Source organism: Phascolarctos cinereus, unplaced genomic scaffold, assembly GCF_003287225.1.
Source record: "Phascolarctos cinereus isolate Bilbo 61053 unplaced genomic scaffold, phaCin_HiC Scaffold_9;HRSCAF=440, whole genome shotgun sequence".
Lineage (NCBI taxonomy): Eukaryota > Metazoa > Chordata > Mammalia > Diprotodontia > Phascolarctidae > Phascolarctos > Phascolarctos cinereus.
Window position 1 is genome coordinate 154611637 of NW_027556402.1, and position 18738 is coordinate 154630374.

General features: G+C 36.3%; 1 protein-coding gene across 1 annotated transcript in view; it reads left to right on the forward strand.

Moving 5' to 3' along the window:
- The window catches only part of ATP8A1 (ATPase phospholipid transporting 8A1), a 282797-nt gene that overhangs the window by 178043 nt on the left and 86016 nt on the right, over positions 1-18738 (forward strand).

Here is an 18738-nt window from a genome sequence, read left to right on the forward strand (position 1 = left end):
CTCTTCTCAGAGGAAATTATTACCTTTACTTTGAGTGAACTGTTAAGTATACAAAAGCTTGGGCTCCCTTTAGGTCATGTTGTCACTTTTTCAATTATAAAGGCCAGATACAATGAAAACTTATTTCTCTCCAGTCCGGCATCACCGGTTGCCTTTTGGACATCTCCACTTGGATGTTCTTTATGTTGTATTTCAACCTCAACTTGTCCAAAACAGAAAGCATTAGCTTCTTTTCTAAACTTGTATTTCCTCAAAATTTCTCTGTTTCCATTGAGGGGAACCTGGTTGATAAACTTGGATTCATCATCAATTCTTCCCCTTCCTTTACCTCATATACTTTCAGTTATCAAGTCTTCTGGATTCTACTTCTGCCTCTCTTTGCATTCATTTTTTGCATTCATTTGGCCACTATTTTAGTTCAGTCCTTTGTCAGAAAACTTGGAGATGTGGGCTTCTGATCAAGGTACGCAGGAATGTAGGGCAAAGGAACCATCTGCTCATATGCCTGTGAGTAATAAACTGCTTAACTCATGATCCTTTGAGCACTTGGGTTCCTTCTCAGTACCTTCTCACCCATGATTTCCTTACAAAGTATGTGTTAAATGAAATATTTTTACTCTCATCAACCTATAGTATAGAATAGTTATCATATGTTGGTAGCTGTATTCACCCTTCTGTTTCTGTTGTCTGAGATGTTTTTCAAGCAAATAATCTGCTCATATCAATTTGTTTTCCAGAAATACTTTAAATACTTCTCTTTTATTGGACATTCTTCTTTTTTCATTACTGATTAGGCTTTGATTTGCAGGATATGTCACCTTGGTTTGCATCTTGAGTTCCTCTCTTCTTCAGAACACATTGTTTCATTCCCTTCTGTAGTTTCCAATGAGATAGTTCTGTGTTATTTGCATTTCTTGCCCTTTTTATTTGAAGGTCTTTCTCTTGATTGCTTGTAGATTTTGTTGTTTGTCATTGGAATTGTTTGATTTAACCACTATGTGTCTTAGAATTTGCAGCATAAGGTGTTGGGGGTTTTTTGTTTGTTTTGTTTTTACTGGAGGCAATCTGTGGATTCTTTCAATTTACACTTTGTTTTCCATATTCTAAAGATCTGGGCAGTTTTCTCTCATTGTGCGTTCAGTTGCTTGGGGTTTTTTTTTTTTTGAAACTTGTAAAGTTCTCCTGGGAAACCTATGATACTCAAATTTTCTCTATACATCCTGTTTTCAAGATCAATAGGTTTTGCTTTTATAGAGGTCATGTGTTCTTGAGGAAGCTAGGTGATGCTTCAGAGCACTGGGTCTAGAGTCAGGAAGAGACTGAGTTCAAATCCAACCTCAGATACTTACTGGTCATGTGATCCTAGGCAAATCACTTAACTTCTATCTATCTCAGTTTCCTCAACTGTAATATGAGGATAATAATAGCACCAACCTTGCATTAAGTCAAATGAGATAATATCTGTAAAATGCTTAGCTCAATGCTTAGCACATAGTAGATACTACCTACCTACCTACCTACCTACCTACCTCTATCTATCTATCTATCTATCTATCTATCTATCTATCTATCTATCTATCTACCTATCTACTTATTCCTTTTCTTTCCCCTTTCAGTGTTACTGGTTTTTTGCTTCTGTTTTTCCAAACTGTCCTTCACTTCAGTATAAATATATTCTCAATCAGTTTTCTCATTCATTTATTTGGAGAGAATTTATTTGGTTAGTTTTATTCATTCATTCATTTATTTATCTATCTATTTATTTGGAATTCTCCATGGATTCAAATTTTTTCTGTTCTGTTGTACATGTCAGAAATTCTACTTTCATGATTCTTATTTCTCTCTTAAACTATCTGGGAGCATTGTGCTGTTGTTCCAAGCTGCGAGGGGGGAATCCACAGAGTCCTTTGCCCCATTGGATTTTGGTTCAATTTTGTTTGTCTTAGAATATTTTCTTAGAGATGTTTGAACTTGTTTAGATGTTTTGATGGCCATCTTTCCTTCTGCTTGTAATACCTTCCCAGTGAATGTATCTTCTCATGCTTGCAGTTTTTAACTTAGTTTTCTTCCTCCTGTGATCTTCAGTAATTTCACTCTTTTTCCCCCTATTTCATACTTTCTGACTCCTCCCATGTTGATAGCAGGTTCCTTAAGAAATGCTGGGCCTCTAAATTGTTTCAGCCTCCTTCCAGATTGCTTAATTCACTTTTCAATGGCCTAGACCCTGATCCAAGTGATTCTGGGGGGAACAGAACTGTCCCCAGCCAGAAACTAATCTCTTTTCCTTCATGCCTGTTGTAACCACACACACACAGGAACCATGTCTCAGTTCCCTCTGTTTTTTAGTTATCTGGCTAACTGATGCTGCAGTGAGCTGCTATTTCTATTTTCATATGCCTCTTCTCCCTTAGAAGAGATTAAGAAGAGTTCAAGTCTGCCACTTGTTGCTAAAAGATAGTGGGGAAAGACAGGGGCATGGTGTACTGACAGAGACTGCAGCAACAGCAAGAAAATTGTTGAACGCCTAAGTCTTCAGAAGGGGTTGAAGAAATAGGATTCTCCCACTTAACATTCAAGTGGTCTTCAAAGTTCTCAAGAAAAAACAGTCTATGCACCTTCCTTTCACCTACTAACTATGTAGGTCCAATATCAATGCCTCTACTGCTATCCAAGTTTATATTCTGCCCATCTAATCTGGAGCTGAAATCTCGCTCTCTCTTTCTCAACCGCAGAGAGCCTAGTCATTGAGTGTTGTGCAATAGTACCCAGTCTGGATGTCAAATTGTCCCTCTGGTCAGCACTTCCCATTTTCCCTACTAGTATTCCTCATCACACTACTGTGACAAATGGGACCTTTTTTTTTTTTACCACCATCTGATGAGCCTAGCGCAAACTGCATGTAGCGAGTGTTCCTGCTCAGTAAGTGAATTTGGGGCCATAAACCAATTTTATTTTGTCATATTGCTTTTCCTCTTTCCTTAACAAAGACAATTCAGACTTGACAGTCTCCTATTTGATGGTAGACCAGGAATGTGTATTCTTCTCCCAGACCAAAGAAATTCCCTTTATCTGAATTTGATACCAGCAGTACCATATAAAGTAAAATGCTATCCCTCTGCATGAGTCTTCTCAGAACATAATTGTGAAGTTGTCATCTGTACTCTGTGAAGCTCAATATGTATATATTATTCAGTCAAGTCTAACTGTCTGGGGAACCAGCCACTGCTGAATGACTTCTGAATAGAATCCAGAATAAGCAAGTTATTGACTTGACTCCAGAAGGAAAGAAAAGTTGGGCTACTTGAGGTTTTGTTTTGATATGCCCCTTAAGTCTCTTACTATAAATTTTATGCTGCTTTGAAAAGTTATTTCAGCATGTTTGAAACACTGAATTTTCTCCACTAGAGTTAACTGTCGGCTTGGTACTATGGATTTTTCTCTTTTTACAAGCAAAATGGTGTAGGTTCTCTTGCATTGAAAATGTTATTTGAGATCTTATTTTAGCTTCAAGTGTGCTTGCTTAATATATCAACTTCAGGAGCAAAGGCACTTTAAAAAAATACTTTTTGTGAGAATAAAGCTAAATGTGACATTTTCTTTGGGGCTGAAATTACAAAAAAAAAAAGGTGATGTGTTGTTTTTTCAGATATAAAAGACTGGTTAGCCATTTGCGTTAGTAGGACAAGAGTGTTAAAATTGCTTGTATATTGTTTGGCACATAGCTTACTAAAAGTAGACCTCAGGGAGGAATGCCAACTTTGCTGCAATGGAAAGAAATGGATTAGAAAAAATATATTAAATGCTATGAAAGAGTGAAAATAGCATATTACAAATCATATGCTCCCATTCTCTACTGATTTAAGGCCATGTCAACATTATAACAAAACAACTCAATGAAAAATATTGGTGTCATACTTTAATCCTTCAGTATTTCAAGTTTATTAGCGTGTGTATTTGCCTCACTCAATCCCAGTATGCCTTGGTGTAGCCTATTTTTATAAAGTTACTATCACCCAAATAATTCATCATGGGTGATCAAGCCCTCTAGTTGGTTTCTACCAACTTTTTAGGCAGCTGGTGGCTCAGTGGATAGTGCACTGGGCCTGGAGTCAGGAAGATCTGCATCCAAACCAGCCTCTGACATTTATTAGCTGTACAACCTTGGACGAGTGACTTAACATCTGTCTGCTTTAGTTTCCTCAACTGTAAAGTTAGGATAGTAATGGTACCTTCTGTTTGTAAATATCAAATGAAATATTTATAAAATACTTTGTTAAAACATTTAGCATGGCATCTGGCTCCTAGTAGGTACTGTATATATGCTCATTCCCTTACCCTTTGCTACTAGTCTTAGAACCTCAACACCTCCATTCTCAGCAATAATCTTATGGCTCAAAAGAAATTTTTTCAAAAAATACCTCAATGATAAATTTTGGAATCCCCTGTGCTTATGAGTTTTGGAGCAGCTCCTGAACTAAGAAAAATCTTTAGTTTTACATTTTTACCCATGAAATAGGTAGAACATGATGTTTGGATAATGATCAGCATGTCCATTAGTCAAGGCAGCTTCTTTGAAAGTTGATGATGCAATCATGCATCTGTTTTCTGAAAGTAATCAAAGGCAAATGAGTTAATGCCAAGGAAACAAGCTTGACATTAGATTCATTTACCACTCTAAAATTACATGAATGTTTTTATTTCAAAGAATTGCAGAAGTTCAGAGTTAGAAAGGACTTCAGCCACCATCTAGGCCACCCCATGCCCCCAAAAGAATTCCATTTGTAGTAAAATTAAAAAATGGCTATACAGCCTTTATTTTTGATTAAAGACTTCCAATGAAGGGGATCCTACTGCCCCCTGAGGCAGTCTGTTCCACTTTTAGGCAGTTCTAATTACTAGGGATCTTTTCCCTGTATGAAGTCTAAATTTGCTTTTGTAACTTTTGCCCACTGTTTTACCTTCTGGCGCCAAATGGAACAAGTCTTAATCTCTCCTCCAAGTACTTGGGGACAGATATAATATGCTCCCTAAATCTCCTTGCCTTGTAAAACAGTCTCAGTTTCTTCTACCAGTCCTCCTGTGGCATGACTTCAGGCCTTTAAACACTCTGGTTGCTATCCTATAGACATTCTCCAGCTTATAACATCCTTCTTAAACTGTGGTGCCTAGAACAAAATATAATATTTCAGATTTAGTCTGACCAGAATAGAATACAAAAAGGATGATTGTCTTCTTATTCCTGGAAGCTGTCTATCTTAATATTATATGATTATATTATCCTAGTTGGTAGCTGTATTGCTTATACTACTAACTATTGGGAGCTTGCAGTTCACTAAAACCTTAGGGGTTTTTTTTTTATTTCCCAGACAAACTACCATCTAGCCTTCCCCAGCTTGTGAAGTAAAATTTTTGTAGCTCAAATATAAGACTTTACATCTATTCCTAATAAATTTCAGCTTATTAAATTGGCTTAGTGTTTAGTATGTTAATGTTTGGGGGGTTCTTTTCTTCCTTCAGCCATATTCACACAAACTAGTCCCTTGCTCCAACTTTCTCCATTTTTAGGTGTTCTGGTTGAATCTATGTAGGCCAATTTTTGCAGCATTGAGAAGTGGGGGGGGAGGGGAAGAAGATGAATGTTTCCAGCAGAATTTGCTGTTTTGGAGTTCCTTTATTAAGAGGCTACCCCAGGCAGAGGGAAACCAAATTTTCTCCTTACCCCTACCTCTCACACACGTGACTAAGATCTGCTTATTGCAACTTGATGTTGGTGGTGATGGGATAGCCAGAATGGAGTATGTTGGCAGTCTGCAGCAGGAAGGAAATCTTGAGTGGGTTCCAAAAGGAGGCAGCTCAGGGGCAGATAATGGGCTCTGTCTGAACTTGGAGGTTGTCAGTATACTGATTGGTTGTGTCAAGAGATTGGCATGCTTCACTTTTAAATCTTAAGTATTTTGTTGAGCTTCTTTCTTTCTTCTATGGCTTCACCAATAATTGCTCAACTTCTGACATAATTCCTCTTCAAGGTGGTTTTTTTTTTTTGGTGAGTTTGTGGGGACTAGAGAAGGTATCTAGTCTTCTAGCTTGCCAGCCATATGACCAAACCAGTCACACTATCATTTGCAGATTCTGTTTTCTTCCACTTGCCAGTCCAGTTCTGCAATTCCTCTATTTTCAAAATGTTTCAAAGAAAAGATGATTGAAGGTGGCTCCAGTAATCCTATCTTCCAGTTCTTTCAGTGACCCAGGATATAGTTTATTTGGAGTCATGTGACTTGAATTCAAGATCAGCTCTTTGATATATTAGGCTAGGATATGCATCTTGTTAAACATATTTGATGGCAACTCCATATTAGACAGATTTGTTTCATCCTTTCTATTATAAAGGTCAACATCTCTAGCAGAGAAACCAAGCAAAAAAGAATTAGGCAGCTCTGCCTCCTCTCTTTCATCAGTTGTCATCATTCCAAATACCCAAGTAGTAGTACTCTTTCCAACATTGACTCTACGTGTTTTCCAAATATAGCTTAAAAAATTAAGTACTTTATTTTCTTAGCTTTTCTTGACAGCCTTGTTTCATTCTGAGTTTTAGCATTTCTACAGTGTTCTTACAGTAACTATCATGCTATGAATTTGAATTAATACTCAGTAATCTATCTTTCTTTTACATATTTTTTGTACATGTAGTTTCAAAATCTAAGTTGGGAGTTCTCTGTGCAATTTTATCAGTCTTTTCAGACATCTTCTGTTTTTCTTCCTCATGAAGTTGTTTCCCTTTACATCATAAGAATTCCATTCTTGAGACCTGCTCATCCCTCCTGGGCTCACTTTCCCATTAGAATCATATTCCACGGGCACCTGAAACCATTGTTTCTTCTGAACACTTTGAGAGCTGTTTTCCCCAAATCTAGTAACATACATGTCAGAGTATGCCCAGATTTCCCTTCCTTTTCTATCATTAATTCTGAAAGGGAATGGTTACTTCTTCCCAAGGTTCCCATTATTTCTATCCCAGAAACCAATCCTCCCCTGTTTGTGAGAATCATTTCCATTTTTCTTTTTTAGTTCTTAAATTTTAAGAAGGATGAGACTATCATTAAAGTGAGTCACAAAGTTATTAGCTGTTCTGGTTTTTTGGCAGAGATAGAGCTCCAATAGATATCAGGATAACTAAAATGATATCATACTTTTGTGTGGGGAAAAGGTTTATGTTCTGTTTTGTGCATTCCTCACTTCTTTTCTCTTTCTGCTCTGGTAGCCTGCTAGGGCACTTAGATGGCACAGTGCATTGAGTGCCAGCCCTGTGGAATCAGAAGACTCATATTTCTGAGTTCAAATCTGGCCTCAGAAACTTACAAGTTGTGTGACCCCAAAGAAGTCATTTAACCCTGTTTGTCTCAGTTTTCTCATCTGTAAAATGAGCTAAAGAAGGATATGGCAAACCATTCCAGTATGTTTGCCAAGGAAATCACAACTGAACAACAAAAGAAAAAGCCTATTAATGTGTTCTAATGACAGTCACTTTTGGTTTTCTTCTTTTTACCTTTTCCCAAATTGTTTCTCCCCTGTGGTTCTGGGATTTCCTTATACCTTCTAGATATACAGGATGTCCCAAAATTCTTAGTACAGTTGTAAACTTAAATAGCTGTGTAATGCTGCTCATTCCCTCAAAACCTCCTACCTTTTTTTAACCTTCCCAGTTTCATTTGAATAAGATATATCCACCCAAAACTATATTCCAGTCATGGCTCTTGTCCCACCAAGTCTCAGTAGTATCTATCAATCAAAGTCACCTCTTTGTATTAGATTCCCTAGTTCTTCCTAGCTTCCTGAGCATTTGTATATAGAAATTTGAGACTCTGATTTTTTTTGTTGTTGTTTTCTTTTGTTTTGACTATTGATTGATTGATTCCTTTCTTGGATTTTTTTCTCCTCTTGTCTTCGAGATGTCTCAACTACTATTCTTCCTCCATTGTACCTACTCTCATTAGTCTCTCCAGCTTGGTAAATCAGTGTAAACAAGGTTTCTTAACCTGGCATCCATGAACTTGGCTTTTAAAGCATATATTTTTGATAACTGTACTTCATTTAATTGGTTCACTTTAAAATCCTATGTGTTTTATTTTACTCACTTAAAAACATTATTCTGAGAAGGCTTTATACACTCCACCAGAATGCCAAAAGAGTCCATGACAGAAAAAATATTAAGACCCCCTGATGTAGACAGTTTCTTTCTCTTCTTTACTTTTCAGTTTAAAGCTGTTTTCTTGGTAGTAGCTGTTTCACGCTAGCCACCACTATTGCCTTCCTTAAGCCTTAAACTGGATAATTTATTCACCTTCAGGGGCCTGTGCTGCTATACACTGAGAACAGCTTCTTCCAGGAAAATGTAGCTCAATGGGATATATGCCAGCATAAATTCTGAGAAAATGTTTCCTTCTGCACTTGAGTCATTCTGTCACCAGTGAAAAAAAGTTAACACAAAGCTCAGATTTTAGGCATTTAGGGGATTATGTGAAATAATCACCATGAAGGCTTTTGTAAAACCTTTACACACAGTAATGCTTAAATCATTTCATGGTATTCATATCACTTTGCTCTCACTTTTTTTCCTTACTTTTCTTGCTTTCTTCCATTTTGTTCTGCCTCCTGCTCTCCCTGCTCAATCAGAATGAAACGGGAATATAATATGATGTGATATAACACGTCAGCTGTTTATTAGGCACCTGCTGTGTGCAAAGCACTATGGGAAGGCCCTGGTGAAGAAGTTTAGATAAGACATGATCTCTGCCCTCAGGGAGCTTACAGTATATTTATTAGAATAAAAGCCTAACACAAATGGCTATTCTATTATACAAGACAGTCTGTTGTTGCATTACATGATAAATGCATGTGTGAAATACTCTCCGAATCAAATGGATTTGTGAGTTTATCCTGATTGATGTCTTTTGCATCCTGTTTATTCTCTGTGCAGTCCTGCACATGGCAGCCAAATTAATGTTTCTAATGCACCTATCTGGCCATGCTTAATAAACCTCAGTGGCTTCCCATTGTACTAAATAAGGATAAGATGCAATTTTTATTGTAGGTGGAGTGGGATAGCTGGACACAATTTAAATGATTCCAATTTTGTTGGCAACATCTAAAGCATCATAGCCTGGAGCAAGTCGGACATAGGCCTTCTTCTCTCCATCAGGCCGGATAAGTGTGTTGACCTTGGCCACGTCTTGATGGCCTGTTTGATCTGATGCTTGTTGGCCTTGATGTCCACAATGAAGACCAGCGTGTTGTTGTCCTCAGTCTTCTTCATAGCGGACTCAGTGGTCACGGGAAACTTAATGATGGCATAGTCGTCAAGCTTGTTCCTCTGAGGGGCACTTTTCCTGGGGTATTTGGGCTGCCATCGAAGTCTTAGTGTCTTGGGTCACCAGAATGTGGGAGACATTCAGATCTTCTTCTTTTTGTGGCTGTGAACACCCTTCAGCACTGCCTTCTTGGCCTTTAAGGCCTTGGACTTAGCTTCTGTCTTGGATAATCGCTTCCTTCTTCACCTTCGGCACCATCTTGGGGAAAAGGCTTCCTTCACTTTTTTTTGACATAGAGACGCGATCTGTAGAATATACAGGCTATCTATTCATAGGAAACAGGTCTACAGTGTCAATAGCTGCTGAGAAATCAAGGAAGAACTGATAGGATGCCATTGTGTGTGGCAATTAGGACATCATTAGAAACCTTACAGCAGCTCTAGAAAAGTAATGGGAACCCCAGTTCTAAGGATTCAAGCACTGAGCAGGTAATGAGGAAGCAAATATGTTAGGTATTGATAATACTTTAAAAAATCACTTTGCTGAGATAATAGTTGACATGAGCTACTCGTGCATAGCTTTAGGTACCACCGTAACTATTCAGCATGAGGGTGGCTTTGCATCTGGAATATGGCCTGACCAGGAATAACACCTAATCAAAATAGAACCATTTTCCCAGGTTGAATGAACTTACTTGTTTAGGCCCACACATTCCTACAGAAAAGCCATTCCTTCCTATTCCTTTGTTCTGCTTGACATTACAAAAGGCAAGAGCCGCAGTGGAGATTGAGCCTTTATCCCAACTAAACTATTTGAGTACTCAAAAGCCAACAAAGGGTCTTTTTTTAATAATAAAAAAAAGTTCTAGGTGTCTTTATACTGTTTTCTCTCTTAGGACACTTGGTAAGGTGCAAGTAATCACAAAGTGTGGTCAGGTCCTCAAGGTCAAAAATCTTTTCATATCAATACCAAGATGCTCTCATTTCTAATAGGGCAAACTGGCAGGACCTAAATAAATAAATGCTCTTGGGGATTGGGATGGGTGCTCGGTCCAAAATAATTTTTAAGAATGTAAAGGGGTCCCAGGACACCAAAGTTTGAGAAGCACTGGTGTAGCATAATGAGGACAGGAGCTGGTATTAGAGGTCTTTTCTTTGAATCCTGGCTTTGCTACCTACTCTCTCCTAACCTAGGATCATAGGGCTAGAAGAGACCTCAGAGGGAATCAAATCTTACCACCTCATTTGATAAATGAGGAAGCTTTGACTTACAGGAGTTCGGAGACTCTCCCATAATCACACGGCTACTAAGTTTCTGAACCAAGATTCAAACCTAGATCTTTCTGATTCCAAAGTCAGCCTCTTTGGGCCTGAGTTTCCTCATCTATAAAATGCAGAAGTTGGACCAGAGATGGGGAACCTGCAGACTGGAGGCCACATGTGGCCATCTAGGTCCTGCAGCCTTTCAACTGAGTCCAAGTTTTACAAAACAAATCCTTTTAGTAAGGGGATTTGTTCTGTGAATTTTAGATTCAATCAAAGAGCCACACTTGAGGACCTAGAGGGTCACATGTGGCCTCGAGACTGCAGGTTCCCCACCTCTGAGTTAGACTAAGTGACCTCTGAAGTCCTTTTCACCTTAAAATCTTTGATCTTATGATATTTTGCAACTTATATTTATTAAATGCTCCTATTTAAAGGACATCAAAGTAATACTGGCTTTTTTCAATATTTGCTATGTCCAAGGATCTCTGACCATTTTTTTCCGTTGTGTCAACTCTTCTCTATCCTTGCTTTTGTTGAGGAAAAAAAAATCACTTTATATTTCATATATTCCATTTATATGTGTTTTTCAAAGTTATGTATTTGTGTAACTTGGGGAAGTTAGCGATTCTAGGCCCCTTTAGCAGAAAGCTCAGTCATTTTTCATGTGATCCTGTTTGAGACAGTTACCAAGGGGACCGTCATATCGTAAGTATAATTTTCACCTACTTCTAGACAGCCAGTCATGTCTTCCTTACTTCTCTACTGCTTCATATGAGAATCAGATGAGAAGCTAGAGTTCCTAATTCCTAGACACTGTGCTTAAAAATATCTAAAATATCCATGGTCCTCCTGAATAAGTAACACACTGTAGAAAAATAAGCAATGTCCAATAGTTTACACAAATTGCTATTAGGGGAGTCATAACTCTTTGTTTAAGAACATGTTAACATTTTTCGTACTTGATTTTGGCTGTAAGATATTGTAAAGAACACTCTTGGAATGTTCTGCTAATTTGTAATAACTTCAGAGTGTGAATATTTGGAGATTATAATCATGGAGGAGAAAGAGAGAAATATTATTTGGCCATAAATTTGCAAATACCTCATGTCTTAAATGATGACTGTAGTGGCACAGACCACCAAAGGGCTAATAAAATATGCAAGTTAGTTTAAATTCCTTATATTTTTTCTCCTACTTTGAAGTTTCTGACAATCTTAAAGGTGGAGTGATGGGCCGAATGTAAAAACAAAAAAAAAACCCTTTAATAGAGATAAATGTAAAATTCTCAGCTTGGGTTCAGAAAATCAACTTCACAAATATGGAATAAGTGAAGGCATGGCTAGATGATAATTTCTGTGGAAAAGATTTAGGGGTTTTAATGGACTGTGATCTCAGCATGAATCATCAATGTAACATGGCAACCAAAAAAGCTAATGAAATCCTAGTGTCCAGATGGAGAAAGGAGATAGTGTCAGATCATACATGAATGATTGTGCTTCCTTCCAGGTAACCAGCTTAATAGAAACAGTAAGCCAACAGAAGAATATGCAGTAATTTAAATACATTAACGTAATACTATGTTGATAACTTCATTATTGCGAGGAGGTGTGTCCTATCCAGAATAGACAGGATAAAAGAAAACAATGGGCTCTTAGGATTTTTTGGAGAGGTCAACTTCAGGATGCCTTTTAAACAAGGATGTAAATAGCTGAAAGAGTATAGTGTGAGGTGAAGCAGTCAGGGCTTCTAGTACAATTACAATAGTTTAGCTTTAATCATATCTATTACTTTAGGATTTCTTTCATCTTTTTTGTTGACTAAACTGAAAAAGTTTAACAGCTGAATCCAGGGCAAGTTTAGAGGTAAATGGCCAAAGTATCCTATCTGAAACCATATACTTATAATCTTGACTATTTCCTATTTCTTCTCTTGCATATGAAGTTGAACCTGTCCACATTCACTTCTGTCTTTCTTCTAGTTGCATTTATACATTTTCTTTTAAGACCTTCCTTGGCCATATTATTGAGTAAGATTATCCTGGAGTCCCAGCAGAGAAATCTCTGGGTTTTTCACAGAACTGAAAGAACAGAAGTGCCAGCTTAATGTGGGGTGTTGTCTGCAGGGTTACTCTTCTGGTCATCAAAAACAGAGCTCTTAGGTAGCCTAACATTTGCTTAGCACATCTGGTCTCTTGTTGCTTCCAACTTTGCCAAGCCTGGTTTTGCCGAAATTAAAATGATATTTTGCATTCTGTGATCGATTCCACCCAATTCAAGTCTCCCATTTTATTTCACTATAAAATTATGTCAGATTTCATTGTCAAAGGTTTCTTTTGTGATTGCATTCACAAAAAGCTTCCTTGCAAAGGGATGTTTAGAAGTACTGAAAAAAAATTGCCAACATTTGATTGGAGCCTATCAAGATTGCAGCAAGAGACAGAGCTAATGCCTTATTAGAAACTGCGAGAAAAGAAGACAGAGAACTAAATGCCAACTCCCATGTTGGGTCACCAGGAGAAAAAGAGAAAAGCCAGGGATTGGGGCAGACTGTGCAACCTAGAACTAGCCACCTCATCTTGACCTAGCAGTGGTATCCAAACTACAGAGAGGACAAGACCAAACGAGGCCTGCACATCTGCTACTAGAGTGTGAAGGTTTAGACTGGAGGTGGTGGTAGGGAATGGGGGAAAATAACCCTGAACTGAGTGCCAATATAGAAAATAAAGCTGAAGATATAAGTAAACAGAAAAATACATGAATTTAATGAAATGTTATATATTAAGTCCAACAAGTAAACCTACCCAGGTAGTTGGGTTTTTATTTTTAAACAATGAAGCGAATAGAACAGAGTGGTTCAATGAGACAAAAAGCAATGTTACAGAAAAAAAGTTAAAAGACTAAAAAAAATAGAACATCAAAAGAGAAGAGGAAATTTAAGAATCATCAAGCTCCCTGAAAATCGTGACCAAACAAAAAGCCTGAATTCCATATGTCAAGAAATCATAAGAGGAAACTTCCCAAATCTAATAGAACTTTAAGACAAAGTAAAAGTAGGAAGAATCCATTGGCTACTTCCTGAAAGAAACCTCCTATTAAAAACACCCAGGAGTGATATAGGGGATTCCCTCCAGAATCTCTAAATTCAGAAAAGTAAAAAACAGTCAAAGAGGGAATAAATAAAGACAAACATAAGTCCTGGAGATTCTTTGTTCTGTTTTATTAGTTTTAAGGGACAGAAGAAAAAGGAGGAGAAAAGAAAGTAGGAGGGAAGAAATAAAATAGAAAGGAGAACTTAGTATTTCTCATAATTGGGATTCATGAGAAGCATATACAAGCATAGCAGAAGATTATTTCTGTTGATCACATTACCTTTTTCACATTCTTTATAAAGAAGGGCAAAGGAGGAAAAGATAGGTATAAATATAAAGATATTATGGAAGGGAAGTACAATTAATAATCATAACCACAAATTTGAATATACTGAATGATAGGTTAACAGAATGGATTAGAATGCAATATGTTGTTTACAAGAAACACATTTCTAATATCAGGATTCACTCAGAGTAAAAACAAGAGATTGGACCAAAATATGCCTCAGACAAATTAAATAAAACACAGGAATAGTAATCATGATTTCAGACAACAGTAAAAAAAAAAGTACCTATTATTAGAAGACAGAGATAAGCATAGAAATTATATTTTGCTTAAATATACTATAGACAATGAAATAATGTGAGTACTTTATGTACTGAATAGCATCACATCTAAGTACTTAAAAAGCTAATTGAATTTTGAGGTGAAAGTAACAGCAAAGTCAAAATAATTAGAGCCATCAATGTGTACCTTCAGGCATAGACAAATCTTACAAAAAAGATAAATAAGAAGGTAACATAATTTTAAAATGTAGAGATGATATCTATCTGGAGATTACTAAATGGGAATTGAAAGGTGTACACATATGTCTCAATTTAGCATACAAAGATTGACCATGTACTAGAGCACAAAATCCTCATAAACAAATTTAAAAATAGTAAACACAAAATAACAGAATAACAATGTTTTATTAACTATACAACAATAAAATTGTAATAAGTGAAGGGTACTTGAAAAAAAGATTCAAATTTCAGTGGATAATAATAGCCTTTAAAATGTGTCAAGGGAAAAAATGATAGACATAATAGGTAATTTCATTAAAGAAACTAACAAGACAACATACCAGAACTTTTTGGAAACAAAGTAATTTCATCTAAATACTCTTATCAATAAAAGAAAGAACAGGTAAATAAATTAAGCACACAACTAAAACATAGAAAACAACAAATTGAAAAACCTCAACTAAACACAAAAATAGAAATTCTGAAAATCAAAGAATATATAAAATTGGCAAAAAAATTAATAAGTAAATATGACTGAGTTGGTTTATATTTTGGAAAAGCTAACAAAATAAGCAAACCACCAGCAAGTTTGGTCTATAAAAAGAAAGGGAAACTAAAATGCTGAAGTAATAATGAAGAAGAATTCACAACAGATGAGGAAATAAACTATTAGGAACAATTTTGTCACAAAACTTAACATTACAAATGAAATTGATGAAAGAAAAAATATAAACTACTCAGATTAGCAGAAGAAATTGAAAGATTAATTAACCTAATATTAGAAAAGGAAGTTGAACAAACTACAAAAGAATTCCCAGAGCAGGGGGTGGAGGGTGGAGAATGGCACTCAATGGATTTACAAGTAGATTCTATCAAACATTCAAAGAACTATTAATTTCAGTATCACATAAATTATATGCCAAAATAAGGAAATTATTTCTCCTGATTCCTGTGAGACAAATGTGTTCTTGATACATAAACCAGGAAAAGATAAAACAGAGAAAGAAAGCTTTGGTTAGTCAATAAGCATTTATTAACCCAGTATCTCTAATGAATATTATTATAAACATTTTAATAAAATGTTTGCAAAGAAATTTCAACTTCTACAACTTTACAATACTGAAAAGGTTACACACTATGACCTACTTAGATTTATATCAGGAATACATAGTTGGTTTAATATTAGGAAAATTACAAATGGGCAAAAAAAATAGTACTGGTATTCAATACATCTAATGATTTTGTCTGCTGGTGTAAAGACTCAATATTCTACAAACCTGCTCTGAATGCTGTAAACAGAAATTAGGCTTAAGCCAACTTTTCACATCATGTGTGTCAATACCAAACAGATACATGGTCTCTATATTAAAGACCATGACATAAATTAGAACAGAGGTGAAGGAAATATCTTTTATAACTATGGACAACAGTATCATTTTGGACCAAATATGGGATAAAGATGATTACAAAAGATAAAATGAGCAATATTTATAATATAAAATTGAAAAGTTTTAGCACAAAGAAAATAAGTACAGTTAGATGTAAAAGAGAAAATTTTATTTAATTTGTTTTAGAGGCTGGGTTTTTTTGGGGGGGGAGGTGGGGTTCTCTGCAAAAAAAGTAGCCAACAAAAGAAGCAAAGACTCTTTCCTCACATTTACAAGTTATGGACACTGTACTAAAAAGTAATCTCGTATATCTTAATGATTTGAAAAGCAAAAGTGTAACCTCTGGGCAAATTCATAAAGAAGATTCCACTTGAATGAACTTCAGTTTCAGAGGTGCCAAAGAAATGTGTATGACTATGGGGCAGCTAGGTGGTGCAGTGGATAGATCACTGGCCATGGAGTCAGGAGGACCTGAGTTCAAATCCGGTCTCAGACACTTGACATTTACTAGCTGTGTGACCCTGGGCAAGTCACTTAACCCTGATTGACTCACCAAGAAAAAAAAAAAGGCAAAGAAAGAAAGAAATATATATGACTAACAAAGCCTGCAATTCAATTATGTATGCATGTACATGTTCTTATTTACATATATGACTATATATAGACATATATGCATGTGTATTTGTATATATAGTATATATTGTGTGCCTGCATAAATATATGTAAAATATGCATTATATATGGATAAGAGCATGAAAACATCTCCCTTAGTCCATGAAAAGAAAAAAAAAGTATCGTATGGATGACAGAATTGTTGGCTTGAGAAATCAGCAACAACTAGGTACAGAAAGTGATTTCTATGCAGTGTGCTTGTATGTTAAAGAATCGATAAAGAGCAGCTGCATTTCCCCAAGAACTAGGAATGATTTCCACAAGGTGAAAAGATTAGAGTGCGTAAGACTAGACGCTCTTTGAAAGCAAGAACTGTCTTTTGCTTTTCTCTGTAGCAGAGCCTGGCATATAGTAAGTACTCAAAAATGCTTATTGTCTAACTGACTTGTGGAAAATAACCACCTTGGTATTAAAGAGAACTGTGTCTGTCTTCTAGAACTTTAATACTTCTGTGGATGTCTGAAGATCACAACCCATTCATGCTTTCTCATCATGTGGGATTATTGTCCATGCTCTCCTATCAATCTGCCCCCAGGAGATCTACCTGTTAATCTGCCCCCAGGCCTTCTCCCAAGTCCTTTTTTTTTTTTCCTACATTTGGGATCCATTGCAACACATGACTGTCCTTTTATGCTTGGCTCACATTACATGACCAGCCACTTTTAAAAAGCACTTTCTTATTGGATGACATCCTTTGTGCCACTTCCAGAACTATTTAATCTAAATTTAAAGGAGCCTGACTAGGGCAGTGATTGTTGTCAGCCAACTAGCTTAAGTTCTAACAGCTCTATCTTTGTTTATGGCCTGACCACATGTAAACGGACATTTCAGACCTTTTTTATTCACTGGTTAGAGGTACATGGTGCCCCCTTTCTTGATGGCTGATTCTCCCTGCCCACCCTTCTACCTATTTCCAGAAGCAGCATGGCACCATCCTGATCTCTCATAATGCAGAAATTGTAGCAATAAATGCTATTTTATACTCTAAAGAAGATATGTAAAATGGAGGAAGGGGGGAGAAGAGGTGAAAAGTGAAAGAAATGGTGGTTTCATTCTTTAGTACTGTACGTTCTTGCATTCATTTTCTATTTTATTTTAGCTTATTTGTGAAATTTCACTTTCACAAGCTGTCAAGTTCAAATGTTTAAACATTTCTTCCTTCAGGAGACAAAAATAAAATAGAGCAACATATACTAATAAACTTACCTCTGACTCCAGGAGATAAGCTTCAATGCAATATGGTCATAAAGTATGGCCTCAAGTCTTGGAGAGAAATAATAAATTTATATGAATAAAATAAATTTAAATATGCATTTTAAAAAGAAGGAAAAAACATAACTGATGATGCATAGCCAACAAAACTAATTCTACCAAGAAAAACTAAATTAAGATTATTTTTTTACATTTTATTTTGTGTGTGTCTGTGTCTGTGTGTGTTTTTGTATATCACCATAGGTGGGCTGACAGGAAAATTCAGTTTAGAAAGAATTTTTTTACTCACCTTTCAATAAATGTTATTCTTCTCTATTACATCTCCTGACACCTTTTGATTTCTGAAGATCTGTGATAATCACCAAGAAGGCCAGGTACATTTATGCCATAAATAAGAGGTCTTTAACAAATCAAAAGGTGTCAGAGAATGTCTTAGAAGAGAAAGAAAAAATATTAGGAAGAGATCTTCTTTTTTCTTAGCTGTATCCCCCAGGCTCATTAATGAGGGTGTTCACACACAGATTTGTAACTTACCTGGATTTTATTTTAGCTTCATGGCTCATCCTTGACAATAATTGCAAGTTTTTCTATGGCTCATGAGCAACTTAGTTGGCTGCATTCATCTGAAAAAATAAGAAGATATTTGGGTGAGCAAAACCTGCTGATTTATAAGACTATTGAAAGAATGGCTTCCACAGAATTGGCAGTGTAGCAGAAGTCTCTGGTTGAAGGTTCTATCAGTCATATGAAACTGGCAGTCGTCAATAAGTATTTAAGGATTATCCATTTTCTTTCAGGATCATAGAGCTAGCATGGGAAAGTAACTTAGAGGTCATCCAGTCCAATCCCCTCATTTTACTAGTGAGGAATCTGAACCCTAGAGAGGTACAAATCAGTTACCTAAAGTCAAACATTTAGTAAAAGCTAGAATTCAAACCCAGAAGTATAGAAACCCATTCCAAATCAGCTGTAAATTACTTAGGGATAACCTATATCTCTGCTTCCTCATGTTTGTGAAAAAT